This window comes from Oncorhynchus gorbuscha, unplaced genomic scaffold (assembly GCF_021184085.1).
Source record: "Oncorhynchus gorbuscha isolate QuinsamMale2020 ecotype Even-year unplaced genomic scaffold, OgorEven_v1.0 Un_scaffold_9023, whole genome shotgun sequence".
Classification (NCBI taxonomy): Eukaryota; Metazoa; Chordata; class Actinopteri; order Salmoniformes; family Salmonidae; genus Oncorhynchus; species Oncorhynchus gorbuscha.
In genome coordinates this window covers 1-7,015 of record NW_025752080.1, presented here as the reverse complement: position 1 = coordinate 7,015, position 7,015 = coordinate 1, and the positions used below count along the sequence as shown (strand labels likewise).

The window sequence follows — 7,015 nt, the reverse complement described above, 5'->3', positions numbered from 1 at the left end:
TGTTCTGTGGTGTGTGTTGTGTTATACAGGATCCTTACTGTATCATGTCTGTTCTGTGGTGTGTGTTGTATTATACAGGATCCTTACTGTATCATGTCTGTTCTGTGGTGTGTGTTGTGTTATACAGGATCCTTACTGTATCATGTCTGTTCTGTGTTGTGTTATACAGGATCCTTACTGTATCATGTCTCTGTGTTGTGTTATACAGGATCCTTACTGTATCATGTCTGTTCTGTGTTGTGTTATACAGGATCCTTACTGTATCATGTCTCTGTGTTGTGTTATACAGGATCCTTACTGTATCATGTCTCTGTGTTGTGTTATACAGGATCCTTACTGTATCATGTCTGTTCTGTGTTGTGTTATACAGGATCCTTACTGTATCATGTCTCTGTGGTGTGTGTTGTGTTATACAGGATCCTTACTGTATCATGTCTGTTCTGTGTTGTATTGTGCAGGATGATCCAGAGGCAGGTCTCTAAGGAGGTGGTGGATGGAGGGTCGGTGCACGTCTGGTTGGACCTGACCAGTAAGCTTTCACTCCGCAGTCTGTTGGCATTTGTCAATGTGTGAAAGAATTCACCCTTAGAGAGACTAGAGTAGAATTATAATAGAATACAATATAATACAATACAATACAATGGAATACAATACAATACAATGGAATACAATACAATACAATACAATACAATACAATACAATACAATACAATGGAATACAATACAATACAATACAATACAATGGAATACAATACAATACAATGGAATACAATACAATACAATGGAATACAATACAATACAATACAATACAATACAATACAATACAATACAATACAATACAATACAATACAATACAATACAATACCATGGAATAGATACGTTGTGTGTGAAAATGACCACTAGGTGGTAGTGTAACTGTGTGGGCCTTCTGAATGATGGTTTATCTCCCAAATGATGGAGATTGGAAAAGGCATTTTAATGATGATTCATCTTGAGATATTTTTAAATGTTTATTAAATTGATCAATCAAAAGTGTTTTTTCAAGCGATAATAGACTTGATAATGATGCCATTGTTTTCACCTCGTAGTGTGTTTTGTCACCAGATCAACAGATCGCCATGATGCTTCAGAAGAAACTAGCAGATGCCTTTGAGGTACAACCAGAGTTCCCTGTTGTTTCCACCCTGCAGATCTACCTGCTCTTTCTTCAATGTGAACGAAGCCTTATTGTTTAATGGTGCCGTCTGGCTTTCAAAACCTCATACAGATGATATCTTTATCTAGTGTAATACACACTGACTGCATGGCAGCAGGGTCGTTCTCTGTTCTGCTCATCTGGACTGATCTAAAAACACCATGGATGAAAGTAACATGGCAAATCAATGCCTGCTAGAAATGCCTACCTCCTTAGAGACCTGCCTCTGGATCATCGCTTTCAACCTGTCCACTTCTTTTTTACATCAATGCAGATTAATGAAATGTGACGAGGTGAGGAAGTCACTTGTTCAGACTGTTGAGATGCAGCCCAGCTGTTGAAGTAGCTTGTTCAGACTGTTGAGATGCAGCCCAGCTGTTGAAGTAGCTTGATCAGACTGTTGAGATGCAGCCCAGCTGTTGAAGTCACTTGTTCAGACTGTTGAGATGCAGCCCAGCTGTTGAAGTCACTTGTTCAGACTGTTGAGATGCAACCCAGCTGTTGAAGTAGCTTGTTCAGACTGTTGAGATGCAGCCCAGCTGTTGAAGTAGCTTGTTCAGACTGTTGAGATGCAGCCCAGCTGTTGAAGAAGCTTGTTCAGACTGTTGAGATGCAGCCCAGCTGTTGAAGTCACTTGTTCAGACTGTTGAGATGCAACCCAGCTGTTGAAGTAGCTTGTTCAGACTGTTGAGATGCAGCCCAGCTGTTGAAGTAGCTTGTTCAGACTGTTGAGATGCAGCCCAGCTATTGAAGTAGCTTGTTCAGACTGTTGAGATGTAGCCCAGCTATTGAAGTAGCTTGTTCAGACTGTTGAGATGCAGCCCAGCTGTTGAAGTAGCTTGTTCAGACTGTTGAGATGTAGCCCAGCTATTGAAGTAGCGTGTTCAGACTGTTGAGGTGCAGCCCAGCTGTTGAAGTAGAGTGTTCAGACTGTTGAGATGCAGCCCAGCTGTTGATAAAGATACATCCAGTAGTGAAGTGAAACAGTCTGTTCCCTCCCCAGGACTTCGTCCAGTATAAGATGGGGAGTATGTCTTACCTGGTCTCTCTTCCTGTCAAGGTAGGACAACAATAACCCCAAAACACTCACTGCACCCTTAAAGGCACCCCCTATTCCCATAAGGCTCTGGTCAAAAGTAGTGCACTATGTCGGAATAGGGTGCTATTTGATAATAATAATAATAATATATAATAATATATGCCATTTAGCAGACGCTTTTATCAAAGCGACTTACAGTCATGTGTGCATACATTCTACGTATGGGTGGATCACACTCTGTTGATAGTATTTTGCCATCCCCATCCACTAGCCTTGATGCTAACTAGCTTCCTTATGCTATAGCAACATGTTGATAAAGTGTTTGCCATCCCCATCCACTAGCCTTGATGCTAACCTAGCTTCCTTATGCTATAGCAACATGTTGATAGTATTTTGCCATCCCCATCCACTAGCCTTGATGCTAACCTGGCTTCCTTATGCTATAGCAACATGTTGATAGTATTTTGCCATCCCCATCCACTAGCCTTGATGCTAACCTAGCTTCCCTTATGCTATAGCAACATGTTGATAGTATTTGCCATCCCCATCCACTAGCCTTGATGCTAACCTAGCTTCCTTATGCTATAGCAACATGTTGTTGTCTTGCCAAGACCATTGATTCTGAGCGAGGGCCATTGAAGGTTGAAACGTCATGATTTTAACTCAAATTAGATTAAGTATGTTCTTAAATGTGAGCGAGTCGCACCTATTCCTTCTGAAGGACTGTGATGTAGCCTGTGTTATTGAATGTATAACCGTGGTCCGTTCCACTGGTCCCTGATCAATACACAGATGCACTCTGGGAGAAAATATTCTACTGACTATTTATCTTTGTCACGTTTTCTTTCCAGTTTGAGGCCCATCTATGGCAGCATGAACTCAGACTTCACCACGTTTGTGGCCGGGCGCCGTTCTGAGGTAGAGATTCAGTCCACGTCTGAACCTAGTCAGCTTTACTGAGGCGAAGCTGTAGTTCTCTTTTATCCTCTCTTTTCCTAACTTTCCTTGTCTCTCCTATCTCCCCCTCCCTTCTACTCTCTCTCCCCCTCCTTCTCTCTCCCCCTCCTTCTCTCTCTCCCCCTCCCTTCTCTCTCTCCCCCCTCCCTTCCTACTCTCTCTCCCCCCTCCTTCTCTCTCTCCCCCCTCCTTCTACTCTCTCTCCCTCCTTCTCTCTCTCCCCTCCCTTCTCTCTCTCCCCTCCTTCTCTCTCTCTCCCCCTCCCTTCTCTCTCCTCCCTCCTTCTCTCTCTCCCCTCCCTTCTCTCTCTCCTCCCTCCTTCTCTCTCTCCTCCCTCCTTCTCTCTCTCCCCTCCCTTCTCTCTCTCCCCCCTCCTTCTCTCTCTCCCACCTCCTTCTCTCCTCCTCCTCCCTTCGCTCTCTCCCCCCTCCTTCTCTCTCTCCCACCTCCCTTCTCTCTCTCCCCCTCCCTTAGCTCTCTCCTCCTCCTTCTCTCTCTCTCCCTCCTTCTCTCTCTCCTCCCTCCCTTCTCTCTCTCCCCCTCCCTTCTCTCTCTCCTCCTTCTCTCTCTCCTCCCTCCTTCTCTCTCTCCCCTCCCTTCTCTCTCTCCCTCCTCCCTTCTCTCTCTCCCTCCTTCTCTCTCCCTCCCTTCTCTCTCTCCCCCTCCTTCGCCTCTCCTCCTCCCTTCGCTCTCTCCGCCTCCCTTCTCTCTCTCCCCCTCCTTCTCTCTCTCCCCCTCCCTTCTCTCTCTCCCCCTCCCTTCGCTCTCTCCTCCCTCCCTTCGCTCTCTCCATGCTCCCTTCTCTCTCTCCCCCTCCCTTCTCTCTCTCCCCCTCCTTCTCTCTCTCCCCCCTCCCTTCTCTCTCTCCCCCCTCCCTTCTCTCTCTCCCCCCTCCCTTCTCTCTCTCCCCCTCCTTCTACTCTCTCTCCCCCTTCCCTTCTCTCTCTCCCCCTCCCTTCTCTCTCTCCCCTCCCTTCTCTCTTTCCCCCTCCCTTCTCTCTCTCCCCCCTCCCTTCTCTCTCTCCCCCTCCTTCTCTCTCTCCCCTCCCTTCTCTCTCTCCCCTCCCTTCACTCTCTCTCCCCCCTCCCTTCTCTCTCTCCCCCTCCCTTCTCTCTCTCCCCCTCCCTTCTCTCTCTCCCCCTCCCTTCTCTCTCTCCCCCTCCCTTCTCTCTCTCCCCCTCCCTTCGCTCTCTCCCCCCTCCCTTCTCTCTCTCCCCCTCCCTTTGCTCTCTCCCCCTCCCTTCGCTCTCTCCGCCTCCCTTCTCTCTCTCCCCCTCCTTCTCTCTCTCCGCCTCCTTCTCTCTCTCCCCCCCTTCATGTCTCTCCCCCTCCTTCTCTCTCTCCCCCTCCCTAAATCTCTCCCCCTCCCTTCTCTCTCTCCCCCTCCCTTCTCTCTCTCCATCCTCCCTTCTCTCTCTCCCCCTCCCTTCATCTCTCTCCCTCCTTGCTCTCTCCAGCCTCCCTTCTCTCTCTCCCCCTCCCTTCTCTCTCTCCGCCTCCCTTCTCTCTCTCCCCCTCCCTTCGCTCTCTCCCCCTCCCTTCTCTCTCTCCCCCTCCCTTCGCTCTCTCCCCCCTCCCTTCTCTCTCTCCCCCTCCTTCTCTCTCTCCGCCTCCCTTCTCTCTCTACCCCCTCCTTCGTCTCTCCCCCTCCCTTCTCTCTCTCTCCCTCCTTCGCTCTCTCCCCCTCCCTTAGCTCTCCGTCTCCATTCTCTCCCTCTCCCTTCGCTCTCTCCCCCTCCCTTCTCTCTCTCCCCCCTCCCTCTCTCTCTCCCCCTCCCTTCGCTCTCTCCGCCTCCTTCTCTCTCTCCCCCTCCTGTCGCTCTCTCCCCCTCCTTCTCTCTCTCCCCCTCCCTTCGGCTCTCTCCCCTCCCTTCTCTCTCTCCCCCTCCCTTCTCTCCCCCCTCCTTCTCTCTCTCCCCCTCCATCTCTCTCTTACCCTCCCTTCTTTCTCCCCCCTCCTCTCTCTCCCCCTCCCTTCTCTCTCTGCCCCCTCCCCCTCTCACCCTTCTTTCTCTCTCTCATACTCCCTTCTCTCTCTCACCCTCCCTTCTCTCTCCCCCTCCCTCCATCTCTCTCCCCCCTCCCTCCTTCTCTCTCCCCTCATTCTCTCCCTTCCCTTCTTCTCCCTCTCCTGCACACCTTCTCTCTCCCCTCCCTTCTCCCTCATTCTCTCCTCCCTTCTCTCTCTACACAGCATCACGTTCTACCTGGCAGTGGGCTTGACGGCTCTGTCCTTTGTGATAGAGAGGAAGGAGGGACTAATGGACAGGTGCTGGGTTGCAGGTAAGAGGTTCATTAAGTCGATAACAGACTGTGTTCCAAATGGCACCCTATACCCTATTTAGTGCACTACTGTTGACAAGGGCCCAAGTGTCCCCAATGCCACCCTGTTATCTATATAGCGCACCGGACAAAACTAGTGCACTATATAGCCCCGGGCTATTCAACTCTTACCCTGCTGGTTTTCTGTTCTACCTGATCATTAATATCACCCACCTGGTGTCCCAGGTCTAAACCAGTCCTGATTCCCTGATTAGGGGAATCACCCACCTGGTGTCCCAGGTCTAAACCAGTCCCTGATTAGAGGGGAATCACCCACCTGGTGTCCCAGGTCTAAACCAGTCCCTGATTAGAGGGGAATCACCCACCTGGTGTCCCAGGTCTAAACCAGTCCCTGATTAGAGGGGAATCACCCACCTGGTGTCCCAGGTCTAAACCAGTCTGATTGAGGGGAATCACCCACCTGGTGTCCCAGGTCTAAACCAGTCCTGATTAGGGGAATCACCCACCTGAGTGTCCCAGGTCTAAACCAGCCCCTGATTAGGGGGAATCACCCCACCTGGTGTCCCAGGTCTAAGCCATTGGGGGTCCCCTGATTAAACCAGTCCTGATTGGGGGAATCACCCACCTGGTGTCCCAGGTCTAAACCAGTCCCTGATTAGAGGGAATCACCCACCTGGTGTCCCCGGGTCTAAACCAGTCCTGATTGAGGGGGAATCACCCACCTGGTGTCCCAGGTCTAAACCAGTCCCTGATTAGAGAGGGAATGCCCACCTGGTGTCCCAGGTCACAAACCAGTCCTGATTGAGGGAATCTTACCTGGTGTCCCAGGTCTAAGCAGTCCCTGATTAGGGGAATCCTTACCTGGTGTCCCAGGTCACAAATCAGTCCCTGATGAGAGAATCACTTACCTGGTGTCCCAGGTCTAAATCAGTCCCTGAGAGGGGAATCACCCACCTGGTGTCCCAGGTCTAAATCAGTCCCTGATTAGAGGAATCACCCACCTGGTGTCCCAGGTCTAAATCAGTCCCTGATTAGAGGGGAACAATGACAAAACACAGTGGAACTGGCTTGGATATAGGGAATATGGTTCCATTTTTAAATGCATTGACAGTTTGTGGTCATTATCTATGTAGTGACCAGTACAGACCACTAGGGGGAGGTGGATTATCCTGACCAATAATCAGAAGATCTGGTTAAAATCACCATGGGCCAGTTTGTCAGAACATTAAATTATCTTCTCCCCACCTTCTTAGTCCTTTTCTCCTGTCCCATTATTATCTCCCTCTCTCTCTCTCCCTCCCTTTCTCCTCTCTCCTCTATTTCACTCTCTCCTTTGTTCTCTCTCTCTCCCTTCTCCTCTATTTCACTCTCTCCTTTGTTCTCTCTCTCCCTTCTCCTCTATTTCACTCTGCTCCTTCGTTCTCTCTCTCTCCCTTCTCCTCTATTTCACTCTCTCCTTTGTTCTCTCTCTCCCTTCTCCTCTATTTCACTCTCTCCTTTGTTCTCTCTCTCTCCCTTCTCCTCTATTTCACTCTCTCCTT

General features: G+C 49.6%; 2 long non-coding RNA genes across 2 annotated transcripts; both read left to right on the top strand.

The window, feature by feature from the left end:
- Nucleotides 1-428: 428 nt before the first annotated feature.
- LOC124030049 lies at nucleotides 429-2,256 on the top strand. The gene is made up of 3 exons (XR_006837890.1): nucleotides 429-529; nucleotides 1,104-1,153; nucleotides 2,198-2,256. It is a non-coding gene; the product is annotated as an uncharacterized LOC124030049 (long non-coding RNA).
- Nucleotides 2,257-3,095: 839 nt separating this feature from the next.
- Nucleotides 3,096-5,790, top strand: LOC124030050. Its single transcript, XR_006837891.1, has 3 exons — nucleotides 3,096-3,151; nucleotides 5,386-5,699; nucleotides 5,754-5,790. It is a non-coding gene; the product is annotated as an uncharacterized LOC124030050 (long non-coding RNA).
- The last annotated feature ends 1,225 nt before the right edge of the window (nucleotides 5,791-7,015 follow it).